General features: G+C 45.9%; 1 pseudogene; it reads right to left on the bottom strand.

Annotated features, from left to right (window-relative positions):
• The window catches only part of LOC124252039 (zinc finger protein 709-like), a 37,381-nt pseudogene extending 23,062 nt beyond the window's left edge, over positions 1 to 14,319 (bottom strand).
• Between the last annotated feature and the right edge of the window lie 280 nt (positions 14,320 to 14,599).

The following is a 14,599-nucleotide window of genomic DNA, read 5'->3' as shown; positions in this document are numbered from 1 at the left end:
AGGCAAGAACATGGGAAAAATCAACCACTCCAGAATTCAAAGGACAGACACACAAAGCTCCATAGACAGACAAGCAAAATCACACAGACTTTGGCATGGCACACATAGGAGGACAAACACAGGCACAGACACACAAACTCTCAAACCCTAAGAGTTAATGGCTCAGAGACACACAGATGTTACCACAGACACAAGCCCAGGCCCTCTGCACTCCTCACTGCTTTTCTTTACTCTTTAGGGCCAATCATCAGACACATGGTATAATTTTATTTATATAATTTCCTTTCTTTACCCCAAAAAGCAGAAAAAGCAAACTGACATTTGTTCTGCTTTGTTCACCAAAGCACCTACCAGAACGGCTCACACCAATGTTCTTCCATTTGGGGCTCAGACGCACACTCACATGGAAGCCTTATACAAGCCTCATCACAGGCCCAGATCTTCACAAAATGCGTTGTTCTCACTCCCACCCCTCCTGGTAGAGGGGTGTCTCCTGGCTCCCAAACCAATCCCCAAAGAGGGGGTCTCAGCCCTTCCAGATGGGGAAGGGATTTCACCCTTCCTGACACCACACAGTACAAACAGGACATCTCTACGAAAATCACAAAATGGGAGACTGGATGGCAGTCAGGGCCCAAAATGGCTGGAGTCATGACGTGCCAGCCCCTCTCACTGCTATAAATGCATCCAGAAACCCCATCATGAACTGTCCCTTTGTCACTTTGCTTTTCTTTTGTGAGCTCAGTGAGGGGACCAAAGGTGAGCATCTCCTCACTCAGCACCCATGTCACCTGCTGCAGGCCCCTTGGGAAACATCAGCTGTGCTGTGGACTCACATTCCCACAGACCTCACTCCGTCCTCTCACGGTGGCTCCACCATCTTCACTGAACACTTTCTCCTCAGGACCAGAGTCCAATTTGTACCCTTGAGATTTTAATTTACAGAGGTGACTAAGTGACAACATGGACAGGCCAATGTCACTGAAAGAAGTTTTTCACTTACATTTCCCAAGGCGCACACCATGCCAGGCAGGTGACAGGGGCTGCATCAGGTTTGCTCAGGAGGCAGAATCAGGAGTGGGACACAAACCTAGGCCACAGCCTTCATTTGGGTCCCACAGGAAATGTGAGTCAGGGCAGAGTGAGCAGCTCAGGACTGGCTGCTTTGAACAATCCCAGCAGCCTCTGGGGCCTAGGGACGGTCCTGTCATCTGGTTCCTGGCCCTGGGGTGGGTTTAGAGCAGGGAATACCGTCTGGCGTTTGAGAGGCAGATAAGGAGGTCTGTAGGGACAGGGCACTGGATCGGACAGGATGCACATGAGAGGCCTGCTCCACATAAGCTGTCCATTGCCAACGTGGAATGAGGTGCCCCTGGGAGGGGCAGGGTCTCCCTATGTCTGAGAGGCCCCCCAAGATGTCAAAACATCTGAAGAGACAGAAAACAAAACACATGACTAATACAATCAGAAAGAAGACAAGGATTTGTCTGCTCACGTCAGCTCAATTCAACAGGGTGAGGGACGTGCTAGCAGGGCAGTTAGGCACCAAATGACATAACAGCATTCCAGATTTTAAGGACATAAATATATAGCCCCCCAGACAGACAGACAGACAAAATCACACACGCTTTCTCACTGGACACACATGTGCTCACATCCACACACAGACACCCAAAGTCACAGACCCTCAGAGCTAACAGCCCAGAGACACACTGCCCAGGCCCCGAAGAGGGAGAGTCGGGGCCCACGATGGCTGCAGTGATCACCGTGTTCCAGCCCCTCACGTTGCTATGATCACTTCCAGAAACACGCCCCTCACCACGTGCCCCTTCCTCATTTTGCTTTCCCATTGGAAGCTCAGGGCTGACAACAAAGGTCTGTGTGTCCTCACCCAGCTGCCATGTCCCCGGCTGGGGTCTCCCCAGTCTGGGATCCATCACCCCCTGAGGTCTCACCTGCATGCAGACCTCGTGCACGTCAGCCCCGTGGGCCATCCTCACTGAGGCCGTGATCACTGCCCTCCCTGGAGGCTTCAATGATGGGTGGAGGCCTCGGGACCTCAGCCCCCAGGTCTCCCAGCCACAGAGAATCACTTGGGGACCCAGGAAAGCACTGCAAGTTGTTGCGAGAGCATGTTGTGAGATGGCTTGCCTCATTTCTGCTTCTTCCCTTCTAGAAACATTCGGCGCTGCCTCTGACAAAGGAGGCGCGCATCACCTCCTGCGCCTGCGCACTTCAGGAAGGTGGAAATCCCCGCTTTTCTCACTACATCCTTTGGCTTGGTACCCGTAGCATTCTGGGAGCCTTGTGAAGGGAGGGGACACTGTGACAATGGAGGGTCTGGCTGAGACCACTGTTTCATGCAGGTCTAAGGGCTGGAACTCTACAGGGTGAGTCCTGATCCAGAAAAAGCAAGCACAGGCCTTGGTGGATGGGCTCCAAATTCACTCTGGAGGCGGGTTCTGAGGTGAGGGAGCTGGGGTGGTCAGTGCATGAGCCACTGAAACCATAGGGTGGAACATGCCAGAGATCTGAGGAGAGTGATTTAGGTACAGCCAGGCATCTGAGGGACTCCCAGAGCTAGGACAAGGCAGGACATCTCTTCTTGACATTATTGGTGATATTGCAACTATTGTCAAACTGTGCCTGTTGGTACAGAGCTGATATTTATGCAACAGCGGGGAGTACTGTGTTTCAGTGGCCTGTGCCTCATGACATGGGGTCTGGGTTCTGCCACTGCCTCACCTCACAGTCACCTGGGGCTGCAAATGTGAAAATACAGGAAATCTCATTTAAAATGGAGTCAGGAAGCCCTGAAGGGGGAGCTCTCACACACTACTATTCAGCCTACCTTGCACACCCCAAACAGGAAGAAGTGTCCCTCCCATTTTGCAACAGGAGGAAGCTTATTCTACAGATCCCAGCAGGAGGGAGGAAGAATTTCTCCTTGCCCAGCAACAGCCCAGCCAATGAGAAACCACCATATTCAGCCAATAAGAAACCACCACATTCACCAAAAGTCACCATCCTGAACTCTCCTCCTTCAATAGACTTCTGTTGACACAGCCCCTCCGTTTTCTCCTTTCCACTATAAAAGCAAGTCCTTCTGTTCTGTTCTCCCCACCTGTCTATGGTTCACCATAGTTTCCATGTCCTGCATTGTAATTCCTCTGCTATTCCCAAATAAACTCATTTTACTGACTTTTTTTATTTTAAGATCAATATAGCAGCAAATTTCCACAGGGGACAAGTGTTGCATTTAAACATGTTTCCTAGCAAGGAGGCACAGAGTAGGCTTGAGATGGGAAACTTAAGAGCTCCAAATGGCCTCAAGACCTGCTCTGGGAAGATGTGATATTGATGCCCAAGGGTTAGATGAGGACGTTCCTGGAGAGGTGTTACATGCACCTTTATGTTTCAGACCACCACATTCCCAGGATATGACCCAGGAAACCTGCTGTCAACTCAAAGATGGATGCTGGGAGCCACATCACTTTCTCTGCAGTTATGTGAATGACATGAGGGCAGGTGTAGTCCCAGAAGGAGTTTTCTATTCAGACTGGGTACCAGGAACAGTCTATAGTGGCCTATGTCCTTCTTCCCAGTCCTTGCACTTCTTCCTAAGAAGGAACCCAAGGTGGTGGAAGGAAGTGTGGCACACGTAGCAAAGTTCAGGAGAGTTTCACATTCTCCTAGCATGTGAGCACATTTTTGTTGTTTTCTGTTAATTGTTTTTAGTTTATTCACATACTATTTTAAGAATAGCTGAGTTTTCACAAATGTATAGTTACACCACCATCAGGATGGAAAAAAATCCATCACCCCAAAGGAACACTCTCATGGTGGACATTTGTACTGAACCCTCCCACTCTTAAGAACTGATCTGTTTTAGGTTCCTATACCTTTGCCTTTTCCAGAATGTCATACAAGTAAAACACCACGTTGCCTTATAAGTCCTGTTTGGAAGCTTTGACGCCATATTGGTAAAAGTTCATAATTATACAAACCTTGCAGTGTTCTGAGTTTAAAATTTTTGACACTGCCCATTATGCCTTGAAAACTAAGAGATTCTGGGGCCAGCCCAGTCGCACAGTGGTTAAGTTTGCATGTTCCACTTCAGCAAGCTGGGGTTAACAGGTTTGGGTCCTGGGCGTGGACCTACACACTGCTCATCAAGTCATGCTCTGGTGGCATCCCATACACAAAGCAGAGGAAGACTGGCATGGATGTTAGCTCAGGACCAATATTCCTCAGAAAAAACACAAAACAAACAAACAAAAAACTAAGAGTTCCCACTGTTATGAGCTCTGTGAATTTGGCTAAGAGCCTGTGCTTAACTTTCTATATTTGCATCATGGGAGGAGGGATGGGGGCAGGGGATCACATGAGATACTAATAATTACAAACTCACCTAACCGCTACACTGCTAAGAAAACATAAATTAGCACTGAATAAAAAGGGAACAAGTTTGGATTTCCATTGTTGCTTAATGAAAAAAAAGCTGTCAGGTTTTACCCCGTCTTACATAACATCTCCTGGAAATGTCAACATATGGAAATGATCCTAGAAAACAGTAAAAACGGGCTTTGGGGGCTTTGTTCATGGAAACAAAACCTCCCAGCTACTCCTCTTCCAAAAAGACAGAGAAAAGTTCCCAGTTAGAGGATGTCAAATTTACCTCCTTTCCTATCACATGGGATATTACTCAAAATGATACTGTGTCTGTCTACAGCTCACCTCAGGCATTGCTTGGATTAATTACCCTCTAAACATTCACAGCTCTTTTTAGTGTTTTAACCAGGAAATCATGCTGAACTTGCACAGGTATCTTTCTATTCATAGGAAAACCCATGATGGGCTACAACTGTGCAGATGACCAGAACCCTTCCTCAAACTGGGAGAAACTCGAAGGTTTCATGGGCAACGAATTGTGCCAGTCAGTCTGAATAGCAGGTACAATGATATGCTCAATCAAAAGGCAATTTCAAATCCTTTCAACTGATGTTAAACAGGAGCATAAATACAACAAATACCCATGGTCCAAAGCAATGGAAGTCTCGAGTTTCAGATAATCGTGTATCTGGATCGTGCTCAAATAGCACATGTGGTAAAAAGTTTGGCCATGGCTAACATGAAGATGAACTCTGTCTATGCCTTTATCTCTACGGGGAACCACTGCTGTTGACCCTAAGAATGCCAGACTTTCGGTATTGCTGTCCATGTTTTACACCCACACCCAAGCAGCTCCTCCAACAGTGCTTAAAAATGTATTAAATGGCAGGAAAACAATGATCAATGATGACATCCTCACTCACTGAGGCTCCTACATACCACAGAGAAGATAGACATCCACCTATGGACGAATGGACATAGAAGTTGTGGCATATATATACATATATATATATATATATATATATACACAATGGAGCATTATTTAACCATAAAAAACAAGGAAATCTTACCTTTTGTGAAAACACAGATGAAACTTGATGGTATTATGCTAAGTGAAATAAGTCAGACATAAAGACAAATACTTTAGGATGTCACTTATATGTATAACCTAAAAAAAAACTCATAGAAAAAGAACTCAGACTTCTTGTTACCAGAGTTAAAGTGGGGTAGGGGCAACTGGAGGAATGTGGTCAGATGGTACAAACGTCCAGTTATAAGATAAATACTTGCTAGGGATGTAATGTACAACATGATTATAGCGAAGACTGCAGTGTGATATTAGGAAAGCTATTAAGAGAGTAAATCCTAAGAGTTCTCATCACATAGAGAGAAAATTCTTTTTTCTTCTTTTCTTCTTTCTTTCCTTTTTATTCTATCTATATCAGAAGATGGATGTTAACTGAGCTCTTTGGTAATCATTCCACAATATGTGCAAATCAAACTATCATGTTGTATCCTTGAATTTATTCAGTCATGTAGGCCAATTTTTCTCAATAAAATTGAAAAAAAAAAAGGAGCCAGAGACTGCTGGTCTCTGGACTGTTATGCAAGGAGCTCAGAAGCTGGATTCAAGTTCTGAAAAATAAAAGCCAAGAAACTTGAAATCAACAACTCTTCCATCAGAGAACTGAGGTCATAGGGTAAAGCATTGTCTCCACAACTGGCAAGAGAGACAAAAAGATAGTAATTTTTAAAAATGCCCAAAATAGTAAATTTTTCTTAACAAGAAGTGTCCAAAAACAACCTATTTCACAAAAGCATAACTGACTGGGATTTTCCCAAAGCCTAACTGACAAGAGGGCAGTGAAATAGGCAACTTGAACCACTTCTAGCCTTTTCTGCTCTCAAAGATGGGGCAATTGTGAGGATGATAGGATTTTATACACCCCCCGACACTAAATATTTGGTGTCTATTCCAATGTCACTTCTGCAACTCCACATCACCAAAGAGATGTCCAACAGTTTGATTCAATTCTAACTCTACCTACCTGCCCAGAGGTCACATCAGACTCCACAGGTTACGAGCTCAGTCCCACAAACTGCCCCTTCTACTTGGCCATTTACAAATTCATAGATTCTCTCAATACCTCACTACATTTATTAATTTACTGAAATGATTCTGAGACCTCAGCAAAATGCTTTCCATAATATTATTGTTTAGGATAAAGGACACAACTCAGGAAGAAACAAAAGGCAGAGATGCATAGAGCAAAGGAAGGTGGTGGTATGGGTGAGGGGAGTGGAGGTGGAGGCGGCGGCAGAGATTCCACATCCTCTCTGGACACTCCATCCTCCCAGCACCTGATGTGTTCACCAACCCAGAAACCCTCTCAGTTCTGTAAGGGTTCTGATGGAGGTTTCATTACATGGGCACAATTTATTCAATCACTGGCCATTGGTGATTAACTCAGTCTCCAGCCCCTCTCCTCTCCACAGGGGCTTGGAGCTGGCACTGAATGTTTCAAGCCTCTAATCAAGGCTTTGGTGTTTCTGGTGTCCAAACCCCATCCTCAAGCCACCTAGGAGCTGGCCAAGAGTTGCCTCATTAAAACAAAAGACACTCTATCACCCTTATCACTCAAGTAATTTCAAGAGTATCAAGAGGTTTTTGCTAGGAACTGAGGACAAAGACCAAATATCTCCCTTATGATACCACAGAAGATCAAGCCCAGGGACACAGGCTCACTAAAAGATTCAGACCCAATCACTGCACTAAAGAATGTTTCCCCTCTGCCCACACCTACCCCTACATCAACTAGACTCTTGTTCAGTATTAGTGGACTACACTGAAGGAACTAGATGCTTCCAGTAACATCTGGAAGAAGGCAAGGATGCCCCTCTTACTACCGCTAGTCAACCCTGTAATGAAATTCTTGGTGATAGATTGGGAAGCAGGAAATTAAACTGTCCTTGTGGCACAAGATTGTCTATGGAGAAAATCTCAGAGAATCTCCAATACCAAAGAAACCCCTTGAACTAAGATGAGAGTAGAGAAAGGCTGAAAGATAAAATGTTAGTATACAAAAGTCGATTGTTTACTACAGATACACGCACATATAGTGAACTCATCTTTGACAAAGGACCAAAGGCAATTCAATGGGAAAACAGTCTTTTCAACAAATACCAGAAAAAATCAGCAAAAACATGAAAAAAAAAAAAAGAATCTAGACACAGATTTTACACTTTAGTTCAAAACTCAGTTCAAAATAAACCATAGATCTTTAGTGTAAAATGTAAGACTAAAACACTGATATAAAACAGGAGAAAATCTAGGTGACCTTGGGTTTGGTCATTAATTTTTAATACAATACTAAAAGTAAGATCCAAAATAGAAAAAAATAAGTTTGACTTCATTAAAATTAAAAACTTCTGCTCAGTGAAGCACAGTGTTAAGAGTGAAAACACAAACCACAAACTGGCAGAAAATCTTTGAAAATCACTGATCTGATAAAGGACTGGTGCCCAAAACACCCAAAGAACTCTTAGAACTCAACAAATGGAAGACACTCAACTCAGTTAAAAATAGGCAAAAGAACTGAACACACACTTCAACAATGATTGACAGATGGTAACTAAGCACATGAAAAGATGCTCAAAATTATATGTCACTAGGAAATTGCAAAAAGAACGGGATATCACCGGACACCTATTACAAAGGTTGAAATTAAAAGCACTGACAACACCGGATAATGGTGAAGATGGAGAGCAACAGGAACCCTCATTCACTGCTGGTTGGAAGGAATGATATTCCCACTTTGGAAGAAAGGCAGTTTCTTAAAACTAAGCCTACTCATATGACACAATGCAGCAATCACAGTTTTTCAAATTTACCCAAATGAGTTGAAAACAGATGTTCACAAAAACCCTGCAGAGCAATGTTTATAGGAGCTTTATGCATAATTGTCAAGACTGAGATGTAAGCAAGATAATTTCAATTGGTGAATAAACAAACAATTGCTGGTACATCCATATGATAAAATATTTTTTAGTGATCAATAGAAATGAGGTTATCAAGCCAAAAAGACATGGAAAAACTTTAAAATCATATTGCTAAGTGAAAGAAGCCAATATGACAAGGCTACATACTCTATGATTCCAAGCATGTGACATTCTAGAAAAGATCAAATGTAAGACACTGAAAGATCACTGGTTACCAGGGATTTGGGGTGGGAGGGAGGGATGAATGAATAGATGGAGCACAGGAGATTTTTAGGACAGTGCAAGTGTTCCATATGATACAGAAATGATGGAGACATGTCATTTGATATTAACCAAACACAGTCAACGCTAATGTAAACTATGAACTTTCATGCATGAAATTGGCTCTTCAAATGTAACAAATCTATTACAGTAATACAAATATAAAATATAGGGCAAACTGAGTGGAGACAGATGTTATGTGGGAATCTCTGTACTTTCTGATCAAGTTTTCTGTAAACTTAAAACTGTTCTTAAAAAAAGGGAAATTCTAATAGAAAAAAAGATAAGGACAGATGCATTAATTTTCACCCATAAAGACTGGCTGATGACATAAACAGACCATTTTTCATGCCACTAATTTGAACTTACTTCAATAATCCATGATGGTGCTCTATGAGGCCTGCATCCTGAGACTTGGAAGAGAGGAGAAATTTCCATCAAACGTGTTGTTAAGAGCACAGCATTGTATATTCTTAGAAGTGAAATAAATTCCTTTGTTACTATCAGTAGTGTCTGGAACTCTGACATGGTTAAAGATTGCCCTCCAAGGCTTTGTGTGTGGCCTTCGTATATGTGGAGACAAGTGTTACTTTGATTTGTATTGGAGGTAACTATGAGGCAAGAGATTCCCGGAGTCTTTTACCACAAAGGGGCAACTCTCAGAGAATCACCTGTAGTCTAATGTCTGCAGCTGGAGGCAACTGTTGGTCAGTGATAAGAGGACCACTTGATGGATGGTCAGTGTGATGACCCTCAGGTCCAGTCCTTCATCAGAGATGTCACAATTAAGACATAAAAAGCAACAACCCTGCCCGAGCTCCACCATGTACGAATGTGGTGATGTCATCCCTAAAGTCTATGAACTCTTATTGCTTTTCACTCAGAGAATCCTAAGGAGCTCCCCAGGGAGCCTGGGGGTCTGGGAAAGGGGTGACCTCCTTCAACACCATGGCACCTGGCAGGAAACTGAGGACATGGAAGGCCACCCCATCCTGCAGGTAGGATATCCCTGAGAGCCCAGGTTTGACTCCAAGTCTCCAGGGGTTCTTGGTAGCCATGCTGAGCTCACGGGGTGCTGTTTCCAGGTCCTAAATAAAAATGGACTGCAGGATAGGTGGCCCCATGCTCAGGGCCACCTACTTTCAGGATAACCACAGAAATAGGAGGAATTGTAGCTCAAACAGCTTATAGTGCACGGTCTACGGTAGGCTCTTGCATGACAAGCCATCATGGGTACCCCAGGAGACATGACAGAAAACCAGTGAGGCCTCTATAGTGAAGGAGTCTCTGACAGCACTAACAGGACTGTTGGCTGTATGACAATTTGAAGACAATCTCCAGACAATCGTGGTAGGTGTTCCCACTCAAGTTGGCCAAGTTGCAAGTAGCAGCACAATTAGGCTCCATTAAACTTGTAAACAAGGAATATATTGCCTCCCAAACATCAAGAAAACCTAGCAGATGTGGTGGGTGCTGAGAGGAACAATATCTAATTCCTCACGGTGTCAGGGAAGCAGTGGGTCTCCGATTATCAAATAATTTCCAGTAATTTCACAAAGTTGTGAGGGCTTCACATTATATGTATGGCAATGTCCCATCACTTTTTGTGAGCTGTTTTTCAATATTTGTATGTCCTGAATGTCCTCAAAGGATGTCATTAATATAACATCGTACCTGTGGTCTTGGAGGAACAGGGATGCAGTTCAGACCCCGCCTGCAATGACTGTGGGAGGGGACAGCTGTGGAAGATCCATGAGGATAACCCAGTAAAGGGGCATCACGTCCCCTCAGAGAGGAAGGCCAAGTGCAGCTGAGAGGCTGTGGACACAGGACTGCACAGAACAGACTTAGTCAAACCTGTGAGAGCAGGATACCTATCAATTGCTGATTGGTTGTAGTGAGTAATTTCCATGTCGGAGACTGAGTATAGAGGGCTCCGTGGTGAAACCACAGCCTCAAGGTTGATGTAAACCATTTTGAAGTATCATCAGGGGCACCTTCCTTAAATTTAGTGGGATCCCAGGTATAACTGTAACTTGACACCTAGTACTGATTAACTGCTTGAAGGTTTCTGAATTGGTGCATTACATCAGAGAGCAAAAGTAATTCAGACCCTATGGGGTAGGGGCCCATAAGCCAAGTAGTGTACCTTTAACTGTTTGTTACATAAATTCTTTAAGTATATTCTGGATTTCCAAGCGGGTTTTCCAAGTGGTTTCCAAGTGGTACCTTTGTATCAGTGCTTTATCTACTGTTTCCTTCCTCCTGATCTTTCCTGTTTTGTTTTCTTCATCATGGGATACACTTCAGGGGAGGGAGTGCCTCTCTACTCTGCTATTTATAATTTTTTTCCACCCAAGACCCTCAAAACAGTGCCTTCAGGGTTAGGAGCCTCCCCCATGACAACTGGTTTCTTTATAAGTTTTAAATCCTGGTCTCAAGCCAAGTTTTCACTAATCCCTTGTGCCAGAGGGGTGCCATGGTGTTGTCCCCTGCAACCCTGAAGGTCAGGGTCTTTGTGGCAGTAGAGGCAGGGGCAGCAGCAGCAGAGGTACTGAAGGGGCCTGGGGAGCCTTCTGGTATTAGCGGCGTGGACTCAGCCTGCCACCTACTGTCTGCCTTTCCCCTCACTTCTCTTTTTCTTTTAAATGACTGCTCTTTCAAGAGTGACCATCTGATGGACCCACCAGTTCCACAGGGTATATTTCCTGTCTACCCCCATCCCTGGAGTATGTCAGAGCCCACCCAGTCTCTGTCACAGCTTCACTCTAACACAGATAAATCCTGACAAAGACACTGACCCAGGACTCATTTCAGAAGGCCCCAATCCCACAGTCCTGCTCCCAGATGCCTATAAATTCTTCAAACTGCTAACCTGCTCAGCTGAACCTAGAACTGAGGTTGGTGGGTCAACAACGCAACACGGGGCAGCACAGCTCACAGCACGAGCTCCCCAGTGAGCAGCAGCCCACAGCGCATGCCGCCACCAGGCAGCAGAGCAGGGGAGCAAGGCAGAGCAAGAGAAGACAGACCCACGGGTGGGGTCACGTCTGGACATGCTGCTCAGGGCGCCAACTGTTAAGGTCCCCTGCAGAGGGCTGGTTCCCCTGTTGACACTGATGCCAGGGTGGCGCGCACACAAACACAGAGGGGAGGAAAAGGCTTAGGACTCACATAATAGAGGTCTGAGGGGAGGGCAGGGCCGGCCTCTCAAGCAGCTCTGACAGGGCTCAGAAAGCAAGGAATGGAGCCTGGCCTGGGACTTCACTGGGCCTGGGGGTGGGGCCGGGGCAAGAGCTCTGCACACAGGCAGTGGCTGGGGTGGTGGGAATCTCCTGCCTGCTCTAGAGGAGAGAATACCCAGGCTTCCTCCTCAGCTTGTCCAGGTGGGGGCATGAGGGGAGGAGGGTGGGTGGGGCTTAAGCTGTGAGCAGTCACCCAAAAGTGGAGTCTGACTTCTCACTACAAGGACAAAGTGGGTAAGAAAAATATGCATTCTCAATTGACTTATATAAACAAACACTAACAGGAGGCTCAAAAACGATCAAAACTGTATTCGAGGGTGGCTGGAGTAACAGCGCTGGAGGGGACCAGGATATGCCCCACTGAGTCTTAAGTTAGACTTTGTTATCTTACAGATTTACTTCAAGTAAACAGAAATTTATACTATATTTTACTATTTAACAATCTTTTACTTAATTTTAACTTTCGCACATAGGAAACCATTCTAAGATTTAATTCATTTACACTATCAGTTACAAAAGTGTACACCATTCAAAATGAAAATTTTTAAATCTCTTTCTAACTAAAACAATCTGCAGCATCCTAGTTTGTCCTTCCCCTCTATCTCACACTGGGGTATTTTCAGGAATAAGCAGCACGTTATAAGGCTCAGGCTCCCATTCTCACAGTGAGGAAACTCAGCTGGATCCAGTTTAAGGTTCTGACCCAGATGGACCCAAGATTAATGGGCCCTAATCCAGGACACAGAGGTCCTGACTCTCACAGACTTTCTCAGTGTAAACAAATTACTCTGAGTGCACCTACACTGTGGATGCAAAACTCCAATTATGTCTAGAAACAGGCCCAAGGAATCCACAGCGACAACCTCAGAAAGGGCGTCACTCCCCACCCCATGAGCACGTGCACCCCCAGCTTTCCAGGGCTCTGCAGCTCCTCTCAGGATAACGACTCCTTCCATGGGGATGTGAGCAGTAGGACACCTGCAGGGGGAGGCTCCCCAGGAAGGACAACTGGGCCTTCAAGGCCTTCCCTCTGCAGGCTCAAGGGGGCCTCAGCTTAGACTCACTGTTCTCAGGCCTCTGCCCCCACTGGAGTTTTTTGGACCATCACTGATATTTTAAATACACAAACCCAGTGTTTGAACAATCCAGCCAACACACTCAAACCAGTCTTGATGTGGAAGAAAGACGAGGGAAGAAAATTGTATGGCAATTTGCCGGCTCAACAAGAAATTTCATAAGAATGCATTACATTCTGGAAAAAAAAAGATGCTAATATAGTATTATTTCCATGATCAGAAAATTTAAAGTATTAATCCTGAATGAACACTTCAGGTCTGCAAGTCTAAGTCCCAGAAATCCATTTGAACTCACCCAAAATAACAGATATGAGAATGTTACTATCATTCTCAACAGAGGAAAAAAGGAAAACGATTTGTAAATCAAGCAATGTAAAACTGGACTATTTTATTTTTTCTTAAATTCACGTCTTCCTTTCCTCTTTGGAGATATTTTATATTCTCTTTCAAGCAGTATTGATTACACAAATTTTTATTCATTGAAAAACTGAGACTAAATTTAAGTGAATCTATCTTTCCAAGGTGACAACCCCAGGGAGGGGCAGTGCTGACAGGACAGATGGCCCAGGAAAGTCTCAAGAGGAACCTGCAGCAAAGGACTGCCAGCTGCGCGTCCGCGCCCAGTACGCAGCCTGGAGGAGAGGCGGGAGGAGCTCGCACCACGCGCCTCCAGGGGGATGCGCTTTCTCTCAAGTAAAACATCCACAAACAAGAAAGAAACTCTTCTAAAAAGGCCACTCATTGCCTATAGAAAAACGATGATTAAATTATTGGGTCTGTTTGTAGTTGATAATGATGCTGGGAATCGGAGACGGGAAGTTGGCGTTCGGGAACGTGAAGAGGGATCTGGAAATTTAGGGATTTATTGTCGGTCCTGGAAGAGCTGGGGGGCCAGGGTCGTGGATTTGAGACCCTGCTCCCCAAACATTCAGAAAACTCGGGAGAAAATAAGTCCCCTCTGAGGAGAAGGAGGCCCTGGGGACCTACAGACCACAGTCCCTCCGCGCACGGACCCCGGAGCCGGAGGCCCGACTGTCCTGCGGACCCTCCCGCGGGCCCCGCACCGTCTGGGACACGCGGGGCTGCGGGCGCACAGCGGCCCAGAGACGCTCCGGCCCAAGTCGCCGCGCGCAGGGACCACAGGACGCCCGGGGCCAGGCTGCCGGCCCCGCCCCCACGCTGCGGCCGGAGGGGCCTGAGGGCCGAGCGGCGCCACCGCGGACTCGGGGCCGCAGACCCCGGAGGGGACCGCGGGAGGCCGGGCCCGCCCCGCCGCTTCCCACCAGCCCCTTCTCCCCGTCTCTGGATCCCTTGGGCCTAACTCTCACCATTGCTGAGTTCCCTGAGTCCCCCAGCATCCTTCCTACGCTTCGGATCAGGTCACAGGGCGACAGACTCAGCGGCAGAACAATGTGGGGCCTTCAAGGGCAAGCGTCCCGTGATCGGAAGGAGTGTGGAGCGACAGAAAGTTGGACGTGGTTGCGGAGCGTCTCCCCGCCCACCTGCCCCGGAGCCGACTCTGATTGGACAGTTCGAACTGCCCCGTCCTGAGTGACAGCGGGATGGAGATAACACGTCTGAGTTGGGTTGGAGTTGGACGTTGTCCTCTCCGGGGACTTTTCCATT

This window comes from Equus quagga, chromosome 14, assembly GCF_021613505.1.
Source record: "Equus quagga isolate Etosha38 chromosome 14, UCLA_HA_Equagga_1.0, whole genome shotgun sequence".
Lineage (NCBI taxonomy): Eukaryota > Metazoa > Chordata > Mammalia > Perissodactyla > Equidae > Equus > Equus quagga.
The sequence above is the reverse complement of the archived record's forward strand: the minus strand, read 5'-3'. Positions and strand labels throughout refer to the sequence as shown.